Source organism: Sus scrofa, chromosome 4, assembly GCF_054392235.1.
Source record: "Sus scrofa isolate SSC_HxYL_T2T_F1_AM1 chromosome 4, Sscrofa_HxYL_maternal_Yorkshire_Landrace_v2.0, whole genome shotgun sequence".
NCBI lineage: Eukaryota > Metazoa > Chordata > Mammalia > Artiodactyla > Suidae > Sus > Sus scrofa.
Window position 1 is genome coordinate 118,201,953 of NC_139386.1, and position 19,298 is coordinate 118,221,250.

General features: G+C 38.8%; 1 protein-coding gene across 5 annotated transcripts in view; it reads left to right on the forward strand.

Annotated features, from left to right (window-relative positions):
* Nucleotides 1-19,298, forward strand: part of LOC106510209 (uncharacterized) — a 561,578-nt gene that overhangs the window by 223,418 nt on the left and 318,862 nt on the right. The gene's annotated exons all lie outside the window — the stretch shown is intronic.

The window sequence follows — 19,298 nt, forward strand, 5'->3', positions numbered from 1 at the left end:
GGGTTAACTTTGTTGATAATTACACATTTTATGGATACTATCTGAGAAAAATGTTTGCTTTCTGGAATTTACTTATTTATTTTTGCCTTTTTGCCTTTTCTAGGGCTGCTCCCACGGTATATGGAGATTCCCAGGCTAGGGCCTAATTGGAACTGTAGCCACCGCCCTACACTGCGCCACAGCAATGAAGGATCCGAGCCGCATCTGCGACCTACACCACAGCTCATGGCAACGCTGGGTCCTTAACCCACTGAGCAAGGCCAGGGATAGAACCTGCAACCTCATGGTTCCTAGTCGGATTCATTAACCACTGAGCCATGACGGGAACTCCTGAAATTTATTTTTGGAAAAAAAAAAAGGAAACTCTTGATGCAAGAACATGGACAACAACAAGAATTCCTATTACCACAGTTAGAGAGTAGAGAAAGTAAGGAAGCTATCATCTTGCACTGAGGCAAGTGTTGAAACCTACTACATAGCAGGGTTTCTTCCAGGGGTTGGTAAACAAGACACATTCCATTGGTCCCCAATCCTCTGGATCTTCTATTCTCTAAGAAAAGGGATAAAGAAGAGTAACTGGGGAGTTCCCATCATGGTGCAGTGGAAACGAATCTGACCTGGAACCATGAGGTTGCGGGTTCAATTCCTGGCCTTGCTCAGTGGATTATGGATCTGTCGTTGCCGTGAGTGTGGTGTAGGTCATAGACGCGGCTTGGATCCCACATTGCTTGGCTGTGGTGTAGGCCAGCAGCTACAGGTCTGATTAGACCCCGAGCCTGGCAACCTCCATATGCTGTGGGTGCAGCCCTAAAAAGACAAAAGACAAAAAAAAAAAAAAAAAAAAGTCACTGAGAAGTTTTCCAGAGCCAAATGGCTCCATTTCTCATTGAAGCCATACATGAAAATTAAGTTCTTCCATTAATCAATTAGAAGGCATTCAAATAAGTAGCATATGTAAACACACACACTCTCAGGAAAACCTGATTGTAAATAATTATTCTTGCCCATTATCTACATGTGAGGAATAAATCATATGCGTCTTCTTCAACTTTAGATGTAAATTCCAGTCTTTAAAAGAATGGGCTTGTAGGAATAGCACTGCCACTGTAATAGCTTTCCACTGAAGGCTTTAGCATTTTCCAATCTGCAAAATGACATGACCTAGAATTCTTACTTCTCCCTGAAAATTTTCCACATCCCAAGGAGGAATCTCTGTTTTTTTGGCAATGGGGCAGAATATGTGAGATGATTTACATTTATGTATAAATAAAACTATATCATTATGACACATATTAAATATAATGAATATTGTATACTAATGTATAAAATAAATTTAGATGTTTTCATGTTCTGTGTACATACTACATATTCCATTGAAATCTCTACCCATCTTACATTTTAGGTTTCAGTTCCCTCTTAAAAGTTGTGTTATATCACTTGAATGTTAAAGATTGGTCTTACTGACAGAGAAAATATATGCCAAATCATCTAATTCTGGTATGATCTTACCCAAAAGGTGGATGGGAATAAGCCTTGATTGGATATGGCAGGCTTTGAGCACAGTCTAATATTGAATTGACCTTTTAAGCAAATTAATTTCACTATTGGCACATATTGAACTTGTGGTAAGCTAAAGCCTTTTCACATGCGTTGCTGTCAAATCAGGTCTCTGTAATGATCCACTTGGCTCCTATCCCCATCACATGCCAATCCTGCAGAACTGAGATCCAATAGTAAACTTTGAAAATCCTATATTTGGGGCTTGGTAGTTTAGCATTTGCTAACCTGTGATTTTGTTGCCTGATTTTGTAACTGTTTTGTTGTTGTTTGCTTTGGTCTTGGGATTGAAGTTTTTTCCAGAGGGATCAGTATTAACAGCTGGCATCATCTCTTGTCTTTCCAAGTCCTGAGATCTCTGTCTTCTTCATTCCTTGTCTCAGGTCTTGCTCTTAAACCCGATCTGGGCCGAATCAATAGCATCTTTTCTCCCCACTGCCTTCTCAGCCATTTGATTTTCCCAACAGAGCTATCACTCTTGACTTATAAGCATGTGTCTTGGGTTCACGTTTGTTAACACATTCTGGTTTAATCTCTTTGCCTTAACTGCCCTTAAGTATACACTTTATTTTAGTCCTATTTCTAATCCTCCTATTTGTTAAAAGTCAAGCTTATTGGGGTATAATCTGTGCAGTGGACAGGCTGTAAAATGCCCTCCAATGATCTACCCCTAGGCATTTATGTCTTTGTGTAATCTGCTCCCTTCATGCATAGGCTGGATGTGGTGACTTGCTTCCAATGAATAGAATAAGGCAAACATAATAGGATATTACTTCCAAGGTTAAGTTAGAAACCACTGTGGCTTCTGTCTCCACCTCACCCCTCCATCTCTTATTCATTTGTTTTATGGGAAGCCAGCTACTGTTATGTGAGCTACCCTATGGAAAAACTCACCTTGCAAGGAACTGAGGAAAGCCCCTAATCAATAAGCAGTGAGGAATGGAGTACTGCCAACAGCCACCTGAGTGGGCTTGGAAGTAGTCCCCACTTCCAATGAACCTTGAGAGGACTGTACCAGCCCAGAACTTGACTCACAGCCTTGGGAGAGACTCTGAGCCAGAGGTACCCAGGCAAACTGAGCCTGTTTTTCTGACCCACAGAAATCATGAGACAATAAATGGTTATTGATGTCAGTCATTAAGTTTTGGGATACTTGGATAGATAGCAATAGATAACCGGTATAATTTTCACATAGTATAATTCAACTTTTTAGGTATATAGTTCTTTGAGTTGTGGCAAATGCATATAGCTTTGTACCCATCACCACAATCAAGAAATAGAATGTTTTCATCAACCTCATCCCCAAAGTTCTCTCTTGATACTTTCATTTTAGTATAAACTGTAGAGTTAGAAACTCACAAAATGAGTTGGGAAGTTTTCTCTTCTCTTCTGTTTTGTAGAAGAGTTTATGTAGTGTTAGTATTGTTCTTATGAGTGTGTATTGTCAGAGATACATCAAAACTTTTTCTAATATTCTGCTTTCATTCAAATGAGTGTGATTTTTTTCCCCCCATAATTACTCAATTTCTTCCTCTTTGCTTCTTTTGTAGTATAGCTTAGGAAAATGTAGTTTATCTCTGTCTTCTCTTTAAGGATCATTGGTATACTAACCCTTCCTCCAACCACCAACATTTATTCTTAGATTTGTCACACACACAGACACACACATACACACATACTTCTCATTAAGTATTATCATTTTTCTTTCTATAAAATGTATTTAAATAACTGGCCAAAATGACCATCATCAAAAAGTCTACAAACAATAAGTGCTGAAGAGGGTATGGAGGAAAAAAGGCACCCTATTACACTCTTGGTGGGAATGTAAACTGCTACAACCACTGTGGAAAACAGTATGGAGAGTCCTCAGAAAACAAAAAATGGAATTACCATTTTAGGTTGTTTCCATGTCTTAGCTATTGAAAATAGTGCTGTAATGAAAACTGGAGTACATGTGTCTTTTCAAGTCATGGTTTTCTCTGGATAGATGCTCAGGAGTTGGATTTCTGGATCAAATGGTAGTTCTATTTTTAGTTTTCTGAGGAATCTCCATACAATTTTCCAAAGTGGTCGCATCAATTTACAATCCCAACAACAGTGTGATAGGGTTCCTTTTTCTCCTCACCCTCTCTAGCACTTATTGTTTGTAGACTTTTTGATGATGGCCATTCTGGCCAGTGTAAGGTGGTACCTCATAGTGGTTTTGATTTGCATTTCTCTAATAATGAGTGATGTTGAACATATTTTCATGTGTTTTTTGGCCATCTGTATGTCTTCTTTGGAGAATTGTCTGTTTAGATCTTCTGCCCAATATTATCAAAATGACTGTACTACCCAAGGCAATCTGCAGATTCAATGCTATCCCTACCAAATTACCAAGGACATTTTTCACAGAACTCAAACAAAATATTTTAAAGTTTGTTTGGAAGCACAAAAGACCCAGAACAGCCAAAGACATCCTGAAAAAGAAAAAGAGAGCTGGAAGAATCAGGCTTACTGACTTCAGACTATACTACAAAGCTACAGTCATCAAAACTGTATGGTACTGGCACAAAGACAGAAATATAGATCAGGAGAACAGGATAAAAAGCCCAGAATTGGAGTTCCCATCATGGCACAGTGGTTAATGAATCTGACTAGGAATGATGAGATTGCAGGTTCAGTCCCTGGCCTTGCTCAGTGGATTAAGGATCCGGCATTGCCATGAGCTGTAGTGTAGGTTGCAGACGCAGCTTGGATCCCATGTTGCTGTGGCTCTGGCATAGGCTGGTGGCTACAGCTCTGATTCGACCCCCAGCCTGCGAACCTCCATATGCCGCAGGAGCAGCCCTATAAAAGGCAAAAAGACAAAAAAAAAATTAAATAAAAAGCCCAGAATTAAACCCACACACCTATGGTCAACTAATCTATGATAAAGGAGGCAAGAATATACAATGGAGAAAAGACAGCCCCTTCAATAAGCGGTGCTGGGAAAACTGGACAGCCACATGTAAAAGAATGAAATTAGAACACTTCCTAACACCACACACACAAATAAACTCAAGGTGGATTAAAGACCTAGATATAAAACCAGATGCTATAAAACTCTTAGAGGAAAACATAGGCCAAACACTCTCTGACATAAATGACAGCAACATCTTCTCAGATCCATCTTCCAGAGTAATGACAATAAAAACAAAAATAAACAAATGGGACTTAATTAAACTTAAAATTTTCTGCACAGCAAAGAAAACTCTAAACAAAATGAAAAGAAATCCCACAGAATTGGAGAAAATCTTTGCAAATGAATCGACTGACAAGGGATTAATCTCCAAAATTTATAAACACCTTCTGCTGCTCAATACCAAAAAAATTGGCAGAAGGTCTAAAATGGGCAGACGATCTCTTGTCTCTTTTGTAGGTTTACTCCTAGGTATTTTATTCTTTTGGATGCAATGGTAAACAGAATTGCTTCCCAAATTTCTCTTTCTGATCTTTCATTGTTAGTATAAAGAAATGCCGTTGATTTCTGTGTATTAATTTTGTATCCTATGACTTTTCCAAATTCATTGATGAGCTCTAACAGTTTTCTGGTAGAGTCTTTAGGATTCTCTAAGTATAGTGTCATGTCATCTGCAAATAGTGATAGTTTCACTTCTTCCTTTCCAATTTGGATTCCTTTTATTTCTTTTACTTCTCTGATTTCTGTGGCTAGGACTTCCAAAACTATGTTGAATCGCAGTGGCAAGAGCAGACATCCTTGTCTGGTTCCTGATCTCAGTGGGAATTCTTTCAGCTTTTCACCATTGAGAATGATGTTAGCTATGGGTTTGTCATATATGGCCTTTATTATGTTGAAGTAGGTTCAGAAAGGAACCAAATGAGATAAGACAATTGTCCTAGTGGACTGGCTAGAGAATTTCCAGGCCACAGCCTGGGAAGGGGACCATAAACAGAGCTTGAAGATACATGGTTTAGAAGTCAGGAAAGGAAGGGGAGGCAAAATAAGGAGGAAAGAATAGTAGAAAAAAGAGAACTTTCCAGAGGAAACTTGCAGGTTTTCTCCATGAGTCCTCAGATTTGTACTTATCAGCACAAGCGTGAGAAAAGAGTCACAGGAAAAGAACTGGAGAAAGAATTTCTAGGGCAAACACAAGACTAGATAAAGCACATGACCCAGTGGGTAGTGGCAAACATAATAATACATGGGCTTGAAGAGCACTCGGGACGGTATTGATTCAAAAGTAGGGCAAGACTAAACGCTGTTTCAGTCCAACCTAACAAAACGTAAAATCAAGCTTTGAAAGGATCAACTTTTTTCAAAGCAGCAACTCTATATAATGAAATACACTTTTTTTTTTTATGGGTATAGAATTCCAGTTTGAAAGTTTGTTTTTGTTGTTGTTAAAGAAATTTGCCATTGTCTTCTAGCTTGTAGTTGCTCTTTGGAGAAGTCTGTTTTTATTTTTATTCCACTTAATGGTAGGTTATTTTAAGATCTTTGTCACTGGTTTTAATTATTTTGACTGAAATGTGCATTACTGTAGTTTCCTCATAATTTGGTTTCTTTGAGTTTCTTGAATCTGTGAGTTTATAGTTTTCATCAAGTTTGGAAAATTTTTGGCCATTATGCTTTCATATGTATGTTTTTATCTATTTGCCCTCTTTCAATTTCAGGATTCCAAATATACATACATTAGACTCATTAAAATTGTCCCACATCTTACTGACGTCTTGTCCATATTTTCAGGCTTTTTTTTCCCCTCAGTGTTTCATTTTTGATAGTTTCCATTGCTATGTTTTCATATTTTGCATTATTTTCTTTTATAGTGCTTAATCTACTGTTAATCATATAGTTTAAATCTTAAACATGTTTTACATTTCTTGATGTTCAGTTTTTAAGAATATATCTTTTATGACTGATATGTTTATGTTTACTTTCTCAAACACATTGAATACAGTTAAATTATTTTAGAATATTCTTGTCTAATTCTATTATTGTTATCATTTTAGTGTCATTTATATTAATTAATTTATCTCATCATTATGTATCATGTTTTCCTTTTTATTTGTATGCCTGGTAGTTTTTTATTAGATGCCACACATTTTGAATTTTATCTTTTAGAGAGCTGTGTATTTTATAACTGCCATATAAGTCCAAGTAAGAATTAAAAGATATGAAAGGAAAGGTGCTTGGGAGCAAAGGATGAATTGGTCTAAACAAGTCATAGAAATTAAATTTCCAATTTCCAAGTCTTCCTTGCATCCAGGGTTGGTAATGTATACTAATTCTAGCCAATAATAGATAAGGGAAAGTAAGCTGTGAAGGGGCACCTTAGTAAATGTTTTGTTACCTGACAAAAGGCAAGATTTAAACCATATTTTTTTTTCACCATTGGTTCCTGGCATTGAATATTCTGATGATGTATAGGTGTTTTAACACTATAGCAGCTATCTTGAACCCATGACCTGACAATGAAAGACCCTGAATTTTTGAAAGTTACATAATTAATTTAATAAATATTTGTCCTCCGCTAAAGGGTAGAATTGAGTTACCGCTCACTGTGATGGGAATTCTCTATTTGAGCATATTTTCAGTAGAAGGTGGAGAGTTTGGTTTAAGACATTTTAAATTTGTGATACCTACCTATGAGACAATCATCCAGAGATGTCTGGTGAAGCTGCTGGAAATATTAGACTTGAGTGCAGGAGACAAGGATATAATGAAGGAGACATTCATTTGAGGAGATTATAAAAAGTGTAAAATAAATAGTTATCTAGGAATATGGAAACTGAATAAACTAAGGAAATCAGGTTACTCAAAAACGTAAGAGCCATTTGATCTTGGGGATCATGAATTTAGCTGAGTGTGATTATAAGAAATGACCCTGGAATTTAAGGTTGATGGAGATGGAAGTCAGGAAATGAGAAGAATTGAGGGACGGTGAAAAAGTAAGTTCAATGCATTAAAGTCCCATGGATGTGATGCTAAGATGAAATAATTGGAGACAGGCTTCAATGAGTGAATGCCTGAAATTGAGTTTACAAATGGATTAATTATTACTAATGTGGAAGTCCAAGCAATAAACCTTGGGATCAGGTGAAGTAGGACAGAAGACGAACATTTTAGAGGATAGGAGGTCAAGGAACTGAGAAGCCAGGGGTTGGAAAAATCATATGAATGAATCATTAAATTACCAAGAATTATGATAGAATGATGTTGGAGAGAATGGTAAAGAATTACAGTGAGTACCTGTGGATGACTGCTGTATGGAGGGGATGCTGGTGGCATCATTTAACAGTTCAAAGCTGGGAGGTTTAAAGAAGAAGGAAGGAAAATAGTCATGAAGCCCTAATGTATATCAGGGAGGTCACCTGACACTCTCAGGTTCAGGATGTGAGGAGTGTGGGATAAAGACAGCCAGTACCACAGAGTGACTCTGCAAAAGAAGCACAGTCTTCCAAGGAGAGCAGGTAACCATCCAAACAACAAAGAGAAGGAAACATTCTGAGAAGATTGAGTCATTAGGGGGTTTTGATGATTATGCTTTGATGATTTTGAATTGCAGAAAATAGAGCACTAGGATAAGTAGAGATGGAATAGGAATTAGGGTCACATTGATCTGAGAATGGAGGAGTAGATTCACGGTTTTAAAGCAGTTAAGTTATTCCTGGCGCTATTGAGTCCCTAATCTACAAACTTCTAGTCCCCCTCTTTTTTTTTACTTACAGGGCTGAACCCATGGCATATGGACATTCCCAGTGTAGGGGTCAAATCAGAGCTCCAGCTGCTGCCATACGCCACAGCCACAGCCACGCCAGATCTGAGCCACATCTACACCACAGCTCAGGGCAATGACAGATCCTCAATCCACTGAGCAAGACCAGAGATTGAACCCACATCCTCATGGATCCTAGTTGGGTTCGTATCGCTGAACCACGACTGGAACTCCTAGTACCATCTTAAGTGATGTTATTTATTTAAGCCTCTGATATTTGGGTTTGCTGTTGCTTGTACCCAAACTAATCCTAATATAGCAGATATTGGTTGATTCTGCCCCTCCAGAGGAATCTGATTTAATCTAATATACTTTGTAGAAAGAACATTCTGGCTGCTCTGTGGAGAAAGGGATACATGACAGCAAAGATAGAGGCAAAATTACAAATGGCCAGTAATTCATAAAAAAGATGCTCAGGCTGACTTTTAATATTTATTGACCATTTGTGTTGGTTTTTTATGTCATTCGCTTGGTGTGTTACTTTCCTAGGGCTGCTATAACAAATTACCAAACCCAGAAGCTTAAAACCACAGAGATTTATTCTCTCACTGTTCTGGAGGCCAGAAGTCTGAAATCAAGTGTTGGCAGAGCCCTGCTGCCACTGATTCCTCGAGGGGAGGAGCCTTTCCTGCCTCTTCTAGCTTCTGGTAGCTCCAGGCATTTCTTGGCTTGTGACAACATTAACTGCAACCTCTGCCTCCTTTTTCTAATGGCATCTAATCTGTGTGTCTTCGGGCTCCTTACCTTACAAAAACACTGGATACTGGATTAGGGTCCTGTACCAACACAAAGTATTTCATCATAGCCTTTATTTATTATTTTTACTGTACTATTTATCTTTTTCTTACTGTTGTTTTATAAATTCTTTTAAAATATGCATGTGCTGCAAACACTTTTGAAATACTTTAAGCATAAACAGCCACTGGACATTTTAAATAGGTAGTTCTCTTTTTTTTTAAATTTACATCTGTGTGTATTTATCATCCCAAGATTATCTTTCAATGCACCCATTTAATCAGCTATCTTTCTTAATATTTAAAGAACTGATTTATTTTTTCAGAATTTGATTCATATCCTAATTATGTTTTCTTTCTTCATGCCTCTTCCATTAGCAAAGAGATCAACTTGGGTTTATTGCCCACATAATCAATGCCTGCTTCAGGCCAGAAAGATGAATATACAGGCCCTTCCATCAACTGGATGGGTCCCCTAATATTCTTTCTTTCTGGTTATCAGGATGAATTAAATTATTTATTATATATTCCCAAGGGCTTCTGGGTAAGTAGACTTGGAAATTTCCAGCCTATTCCTTCTGGTCTGAATCAGAGATTCCTCTTGGGAAATTCAGCTCTTGCAAATTTACCTTTTCCAAGCATGTATGTAGACAATCACTAAATGGGTATAACTCTTGAGGGATTTGGGGAAGGAAGTAGCCTTGAGTGGAGGGGAAATGCATATAGAGTAGAAGAAACTCCAAATTTCAATGCACAGGGTAAAAGCATTAGTGAATAGACAGTTCTTAAACCAATATGAATCAATGAGTTGTTACCATTTCCACATAGTTTTTTTTTCTTTTTTTTTTTTTTTAAAAATAAGAAATAAGGACTTTCAGTCTTGTGGTTGGCAGTCAGGCTTCCTTTAGTGGCCATAAATCTCTCCCAAATGCTAAGAACCTGTTCAAATTTGGCAAGCCAGCTGAGCAAAAAGGTCATCTTCTTGCCTAACGGCAGATTCTGTAGTTTTTACCACACAATTCCCTTTATGGTCATAATTGTCCCTTGCAAAAATATAGTGTTACAGCTGAACTCATAAAATTGCTGCCTCTGGAATAAACAGGAAAGGGCACATTCTCATTTCAAAACAACATATGCACCAATAGAGTTTAGCTTCCATTTAAAATGGAAAGCAGTGATTCCACTAACAGTGCAATAGCTTTGATAGACTGCCCGTTTGACCTTTTAGTATGGAGATGAATCTGTTTCCACTTGTTCAGGTAGGTATATCTTTTAGATTGTAGATAAAGATATGATGCTGACAAATATTTACTGTTCCTATATGGCAGTGATGCTGTCTCTTTGGTTAGTCGAAGACTCAGCACAGTTTTAAAGCAAGGAGGAGCTAAATAATACATGTGTTTTCAGCATTTTCACTCCTGAAAGAAGCAAAAAGAAAAAGAAAGAAAGAAATCAGTGCACTGTGGAGAATGGGTGCAGCCTCAACCTGAAAGAGAATTTAAATTGACCTCTGCACTTTGAAGTCAGCAAGAACATAATGTGTGAAAAAAGCAAGGAGGGACAGTAAAAAATCCACGTATGCAAAACTGTTTCTAACTCAAGCAGTGTTTTAAGGGGTTACTTCCCAGTCCTCTTTTTCAATGGGGGGAAGAGTAACTTTTACGTTCTATGATTTACAAAAGGAAATCAAAGTTTGGAGGGGCCGGTTAACTGGACCAATGGGCTTCCTTCCCAAGGAACCTCATCTTCAGGGCAAAGGATATTCCATAGGTATGTAGCTACACAGAGGAGAGGCCGTTGTTCTCCATGAAAAACACAAGGCACTGTCTACCTTTTGTGTTTTTAAGCCTGTGGCCCCGTTGCATTTTGTTTTTGATAGACTATGGTATGTTGATGTTGAGAGCTCTAGAGTCTGGATCCAAACCTACAACCTCAAATCTATTTGTGTGTAGCCATTGCGTACTTGTCACTTGTCGTGAGTCACTTGTTTGTTCCTTAGTTTGTGTTGTCCGTGAAATGAGGCTGATGATGGTGCTGACCTTCTGGGGTTTGTGCTGGGATTAAATGGGTTAGTGAATGTGATGCCCTTAGATGTGCACCTGGTACGATATAAGAACAAGATCTTAGTTATTGGAAGTAGCTGTAGAAACAGTAATAGAAGTGGCATTAGTTTGCTTGGACTCTGATGACACTGTACCACAGACTGAGTGGCTTAAACAACAGATACTCATTTTCTCACAGTTTTGAATGCCAGAAATCCAAATTCAAAGAGCCAGAAGGCCACACTTCTTCTCAGCCTCTTCCAGCTTCTGGTGATTCTCCTCTTGGCTTGTGCCAGTGCATGCTCACTGTCTGCCTCTGCCTGGCCTTCTTCCCTGGGTCCCTGGGTCTCAAATCTCCCTCTCCTTTCTCTTAGAAGGACAACAGTCATTTGATAGGTGCTTTAACAGCAAGACTCGTTCAAGTATTTCATCTTTTTAATCTCAGTGATAGGCATAGCATGGTTGGTAATTCTCTTTTGGTCAATCAAACCTTCCCAGGCATTTTGGGACTTTTTCTAGGAGTTCGTTGAGACTATTATGGCAAGTCACACTGCAGAAGCCAGTTACATGCCAATACAAGGAAAGACTACTTGTAAAAAGAAGCACAACTTTCTCAGTGGGACAGCTGGGAAAGAGGGGGGAAGGGAGGAATGGAAGAAGGGAGGGAAGTAGAGAAAGTGAAATACACTCTTTTTGTGATTTAAACAGAATTTGTCTGTTCCCCACCTACAGTATTTGTCACTTTGTACTATCGGATGTGTATGTTACCGCCATGTCTTCTCTCTTCGATTAGATGAAGGGTTGTAGACCCCCTGAAGGTAAGGTCTGTATGTGATCGATCTTGGTAACTTCTCAGTTGCCATCCCATTCCCCTGGGAACTCAGTACATATTTGTTGACGGAATGGAAATGGGTGAGATTCCGGAAACACATCCTTTGAAATCACGTGATGTGTTCGACACGATGTCCTAGGCACTTTCCGTACATTTGGATACTTCATCCTTGAGACATCTCTGTAGGGCAAGCATTACTATCTCTTTTTCAGAGATAATTGAGTCACGTAGATAATTGAGTTTATGTAGATTTCTAATGTGGTAGAATTGGTATTCCTATTTGAACCCAGGCTACCTAGTTTCAAAACTTGGCCTTCAAGTCTATCTGGTCCCTAAACCCGATGTTCTAACAGAATTCCTAACAAGGAGAAACATTTTGGTCAAAATTTATAAGTGACCTAATGATAGAGGTGAAATACTTGAGTTGAGCTTTGAAGAATAGATATAATTTCCATATCTAGAGAAGTATTAGGAAGATGCTTCGAACAAACAAATGAACTCATGAATATTCCCAGTTTAAAACTCTCCTTCTGCTTGGAATAAAATCTAAACTTCTGATCCTGTCTTATAAAGCTTTTCATGACCTCTGAGTCATATGCCTCTGAGTCTGGGCTTTTTTCAGACCTCATCTTCAGCTGTTCTGGAACCTCCTTTTTGTTCCCTACACCCTCTTAACTCACTCCTTCCTACTCTCACTGGTTTCCCTTTTTCTGATACATTCTCCTAATCTTCTCATGACCAGTTTCTTTCTGTCACTCAGATTTCAAGGAGGCCACAACACATCAAAAGCAGCTTCCTATTCACTTCCATCATATGAACTCATTTAATGATTTATACTATTTTGACTTTTTTTTTTTTTTTTTTTGCTTTTTTTTAGGGCCACACTGGCAGCATAGGGAAGTTCCCAGGCTAGGGGTTGAATCAGAGCTGCAGCCACTGGCCTACGCCACAGCCACAGCTTTGTGGGATCCCAGCCATGTCTGCAACCTACACCACAGCTCACAGCAACTCCAGATCCCTGGCCCACCAAGCGAGGCCAGCCAGGGATTGAACCCGCATCCTTGTGGATCCTAGTTGGGTTTGTTGATGGTTGAGCCATGAAGGGAACATGTCTTGTGAGTTTATTTACTTGAATGTGTTTGTCTTTTATTTCCCCACTTCATTTCAATGAAATGTGAAAATTCCTGAAAGCCAGACTAAAATCTGTCTTGCCATTTTGCTGCATCTCCCCTCCCCAGATCTCTGGCCATCACAAGCCCTCAGTAGATAACCTGAATGAGTGCATGAGAGTAGAGTTGCTTGAGGTGAGTGTGGACTTGCAGGGCCTGCAATAATTGAACTTAAGCTCAGAGGTAAGAGAATAAATATTTGACAGTAGCTGGCTAGAGTACAAAGTGCATTAAGGATAGGTAGCAGGATGTCAAGCAGGACATTTTGATTTGGCCATTTGGATGCTCTAGTTCTTTTGGATGTGTTTGCATCAAAATGACTCTGGAAAAACAGAACAGTGACAAAAATATCGCATGGCAAGTGTTCAGAGGCTTTTCTTCTCTTAAGGCTGCAAAAGAAGTGCCCGAATTTTCTCTGTACCCCTTCTCCATCTTGTGGTGCTGATCAGACAAGGGTCGTCAGTCACCTCCCCTTAGAGAGACTGAGACAGCTACAACGTCTCTGTCTCCAAAGAGAAGAACTGCAGGAAAGGAAAGGTGTGACTGAGTCACATAAGAAACAGGAGAATGTATCAGATGGGCAAGGAGTCCGGCAAAGGGAGCCAATGTTCCCAGAGAGAAGAGCGATTTAAGGAGTAGCAGCTGTCCTGCAAAGAGGATTTTTTGAGGAGTCAGATGGGTAAACAGGACTGATTAGGACTGTGGAGGGCTTTGTGCGATGTTCCTTGCCTACTTCACCACCTCTTCAAGGTACTTGGGTAGAAATTGTATGATTTTTTTCAAGGCTACGGGAGGTGGATTTGTTTCTGTTAGCTGTGACAAGGCCAAGATGAGCCTCTAGGTAGAAGTTTTAAAACACGGATTCACTGGGGCTGCATGTGTTTGTTTATTTTTATTAGTAAGTCAAGCTGCAACACATCTCTCTGGTTCTGACTTCTTTCTTAACCCCTATTCTTGTCACTTGGTGAGCATTACTTTTTTACAACAAAAAAGCAACCAGTACCAGGTTAATGGTTTAGGAGTTTAATACCTGATGTTTTTTCATCATTATAAAACTATACAAAAATAAAATATAACATACATCATATGCCACTGATTGTTAAGAGAAATCATAGAAATATCATTGAGAATTTTCTATGCAATTTGATGCAGAGATAAGTAATCATATTATGACCCAATGTTCTGCCCTGTTTTCCCATAAATCCACCTTTTGAAAATAAATATTCTTAATGAAATAGGACTGGCCAAATCAGGAAGTTTAACAAAACAATTGCCCATATTCATATATGTATGTACATGTGTATACACCCCCCCACACACAGGAAAATTACTCTTATAAGGCTATTTGGTTTATCTGTTTTCATTATGAAATGCTATTTCTAGGTGAGAAATCAAAGGCTGAGAGACAGTTCGCTTAAGGTATATATTAATATGCAGAGAATAAGGAAATATTTATACTGATTAATGGTTTTTCCTGAGGCAAACGAGGGTGGTGACATGACTCCTGATTATATGTGGTTTGCCAGCTAGATTTTGCAAACCATTTCATTCTTCAGCTTGTTTCTTGCCTCATACTTTCCTGCCCTCTGCTATTCCATTCTCCACCTAGAGCTGATCATAAAGTGGTGGAGTTTATAGATGGAGTGAGGATGAAGAATAAGGTAAAAAAAAAAAAAGGGAGTTCCTGTTGTGGTGCAGTGGAATAGAATCTGACTAGTAGCCATGAGGATGTGGGTTCGATCCCTGGCCTCACTTGGTGGGTCAGGGATCCAGAGGTGCCATGTGCTGTGGAGTAGTTGTGGTCATGGCTTGGATCCCACGTTGATGTGGCTGTGGCTGTGGCCCACAGCTGTAGCTCTGATTCAACCCCTAGCCTGGGAAATCCCATATGCCAAGGGTGTAACCCTAAAAAGCAAAAAAAAAAAAAAAAAAAAAAGGGAAAGAATAAGATAAAAACGTCTTTCAGAACTGAAATAGTTGAAATTTTGGTGTTATTACTTGTTTGTTTCAAAATAACCCACATCAAAAACACTCAGTTAAAATGGTCTTTTTGGTGTATCTTTGATTAATAAATAGCTATATCAAAGTAGCCTCTCAAAATGCCATGTTCCCAGAGGAAGGGCTAGGAAAGTTTCACAAAGGATCAGGATCAGATTTTAAGGGTACGTTTGTGTTAGATTCTGGAAGGTTGATTGGAAAACTTTGTGCATTTGGCCCTGATTTTGTAAGAGACAGGAAACTAGAAAATTTTCTTTTCCATCCAAGAGTGATCTTCATTCCTAAAGTGGCATTTTTTTTTATTGCTATATTAGTGGACTGAGGTCCAGAGTTAGTCTCTTGGCTTTTAAAAACCTTACTTGAAAAAATACAAATAAATAACTAATAAAGCATTTCCATAGTGACGAATTTGGGAAATGCTAAGTTAAACAAAACGAAGCACACAGTCAAGCTTCAAGACTCCAGAGCCCTCAGAGACAGCTGATCTTGCACAGAAAGGTCCCAGAGAGGCAGAGTGGACTGTGCTTCCTCAACCTGAGGAACTAGGGGTCTGAGAACATACTGGATTACAGAAGGTAAATGATGTTGAAGGTAAAGAGACTGGAAGCTGAGGAAGTGGTGAAAGAGTTATCTAGACAGCCCAGAGGGGAGATAATAAGACCCTGCCTTAAATGGGACACAATGATAGATTATGAAAGAAATCCTCAATGATGTGGTATATAAAAAGTGTTCCAAAAGTTTGGTATAAAATGGACATCCTTGAGACTTTAACTACCTCTTATACAAGTCTAATATATATGTCTACGTCCTTAATTATTTTTTTTTCTTTTTAGGGCCAAGCCCACAGCATATGGAAGTTTCCAGGCTAGGGGTTGCATTGGAGCTTACAGCTACCAGCCTGTGCCACAGCCACAACAACTTGGGATCCAGCCACGTCTGCGACCTACACCACAGCTTACGGCAACATCAGAGTCCCGACCCACTGAGCGAGGCCAGGCATCAAATCCTCATCCTTATGGATACTAGTCAGGATTGTAATCCACTGAGCCACAATGGGAACTCCTACATCCTTAATTTTTTATTAACCTATATTTCTACCAATTGAATATTTCTATCTCTAATTAAATGAGGCATGTGGTAAACTCATTAGCTGGCTCTGTCTACTCTCTGCCTATACAATTTATCCATCTCATGGCTCAGTCTCTCAAGATCCAACATATCAGCTTCATCCTCCTACCCACCACCTGAAAACTCACCACAGACCTGTCCCGTTACCTTCTCATTGCTGCAAATCTCTTCCTAGCTCTTCACCTCTTCTGACTTCCCTTCAAATCCTATTTCCAAAATTATTTTCTAAAAAAACAAGTCTAATACCATCACCTCCACACGGTAATGGGAAATACTGCCCTTCCCTGTTGCCTACAGGATAGAGCCAACCTTACCTATCCTGTAGGAGGTGGGGAGTGGGGCACTCTTACATCTGGACTGACTCCGCTCATGCCATTCCTTCCTCACCTGAGCTGAGGGTCTTTCCTGTTACAACACAAGCCATAAATCTCTGCATCCTTGGCACACCTTGTCTCCTCCACCTGGACTGTCCTCTCTCTTCTCTGTTTGGCAAAAGCTCACTCATTCTTTAAAATGGTTTGCTCCCTCTTTGGAACCAGTTATGCATCTGTCCCATCCCTCATGGACTTCAATGTCGACATTTATATCGATAAAGAAAAACAACTTACTCTTAGCTTTGTTTCCTCTGTTGAAGTTGGTTTTCTCTTTATGAGTAAGCATTTTCTCTAATCTTCTAGTGAATTCGTTGGACTGGAATCTTCCCAAGACTTTCTAAAGGTTGAAATAAATTATTCTCATTGTTTCCCCTTTGTCCTCTATTCTTCAAAATATAAACACCACTTAGTTAAATTTAATTCCATTTTTTGGCCTGTTTTACCATTCTGTAAACAATAAAAAACTGCTTATATCATTGCTAATATTTACCACATAATTTACTAATTTTCAGCTCTATAGCAGCAAACCAATTCCAAGGTCACTTTCTAAGTCTTGTTTAAAAACAAGATGGCAATATGCCAGGGGTTTGGTACAGTGTCCAATTCTGATGAAAGATTAAACATTTTAGCCAGCAATTCCAGTGTCCTCTGACTGCTTTAGAAACATTTGGTTGGATGCCATCTGTTCTTGGTGATTTATTTATGTCTTGTTTGTCAATTTTTTTTCTAAAGTAGCCTCTCGACCTATTTACTTATTGATCAACTCCTCTGGTCTGTGCACTACGAAAGTCAATATGAGTATATTAAACAGCTCACCTGTGCCTAACCTAGTGCTGGCTAGTGTAAGACATACAAAAAATACAAGACATACAAAACATGAGATGTGCATCTGTTTTCTAGGAGTTTGTCTTTTGTTGGGGTAAGAGGCAAAAACAAAAATGTGGTGAACATGTAACTCAAATGACCAGGGGCTGTTAACTACAGGAACAAAATACATTAGGCTTCAGATTGTAATGCCTCTTTAGTTCCTTCCAGCAGCCCTCCTCTCCTCTGCCAAGCCCTTCCATTATTCCAGAATTTCTAAGACTTTTCTCAAGAAACGTCTACTCATACTCTTTTGTGTTAGCATTCTCCTGGGTGTTTATTGCCCACAAATGTTTTGAGAGAGCGAATTCACCATGGCTACTGCTGTCAGTGGTCCTGAAGTTTTTGCCTCTCCGTCAGGCATTGCTGATCCTACTGATATTTCTCATTTACTCTACAGCCTGGCTTAATGCGGTCACTTTGGTAGAAAAATGGGAAATCTGTTTCCTAAGCCCTTAAGTGTGGCTGACTGCACACTCAGGCTCTCACTATCCTTTGTCAAAATGGCCCCTTATCTTCTGCCCTACCCTTCTTTTCCAGAACTTGGGGTCGCTGAAAAATACTTTTTTTTCAGAACTTGGGGGTCACTGGAAAATAGACTTCATTTACTATTTTCTCAACTTGGTTTCCTCTGGCTCTGGTCACCATGCTTCATCCTCTTTCTTTCTCTTGCAACCGAAGATAAAATTTATCATTCTGGATAAAATTTATCATTATCTGAATTCAACAGATTCAGGTGATGCTGGGAGCTGTCACTGGTCCTACATGTCCAATCTTCATTTCCTACCTACCAAATAAATCCACAGTGCATCTTAACTAATCTTCACAGCAATTTTGCAGGGTGGGCACTATTATTTATGTTTTTAGGAGAATGTACTAAAGTTTAAAGAAAACTAGCTCAAGGGTATACCACTAGTAAGATTCCATTGTTAGAAAATGTTGGTAGTCTATTCCATCAGTGGGAAGCTGAAGTAGTTTGATTGCTTTGATTTGCATTCATTTTATGTATATATATATATTTAACAAGTAATATTTTGATTACAGAGAAACCAAAAAAGTGCATTTAAGACATGATAGAACTTTAAGTTAAATTCACTGTGACTGATTGGTCCCTCCTTTGAAAAAATTTTTAACTCTAACATAACCCTTTAAGCCAAATTTGAAATCAGCAAACAATAAGGTCACTGCTCAAATCAGGAATTATCCGCTTCAGAACTTGTCACGTCTCCATTTCTGATTGGCAAGTAAATCACAGCCAAGTACTTATTAGACTGTTAGGCTCTCTTCCAATACAGTCTTCAATTATCTTTGTTATTGTACAGCAAAAAACATTTGCTTGATGAAGTAGGGCTGATTTGCTTATTGTATGTCTCTGCATTCCAGTTAATCTCTCCAATTCTGCAATTTGTATTGGTTTTCTAGTTATTAGTGTGAATTCATGAGAGCATGCTTTATTATTAGTGCTGTCTCCTAGCAGAATCTAACCCTTTAGAATTTGCAGAAAGCGTGACAAATATGCCAGCTCTGAAGTCTTTGCAGGCTGAGTATGAATGGTTACAGCACAGCAAATAGACAGGAATGCTGATGTTTTCACTAGTTCAGCTAAAGAATAAATATAAATCTATTAACATTTTAGTCATTAAAACAATCATCTCTTCCCTCTCCTCATCCCTGCCACTTAAATGTAGTTTAAAAATGCATTTTTGTGTGTTCGAGGACGAGTTTCTTCATGCCCTTTGGCCTTTTGGTAGTATATATATTCCATGATGAGGCTAGACCCAGGCTCACTTTTACTGCAGGACTTTAATTGGAGGGCCTATTGAGCTTCTTAACAAGGAGTTC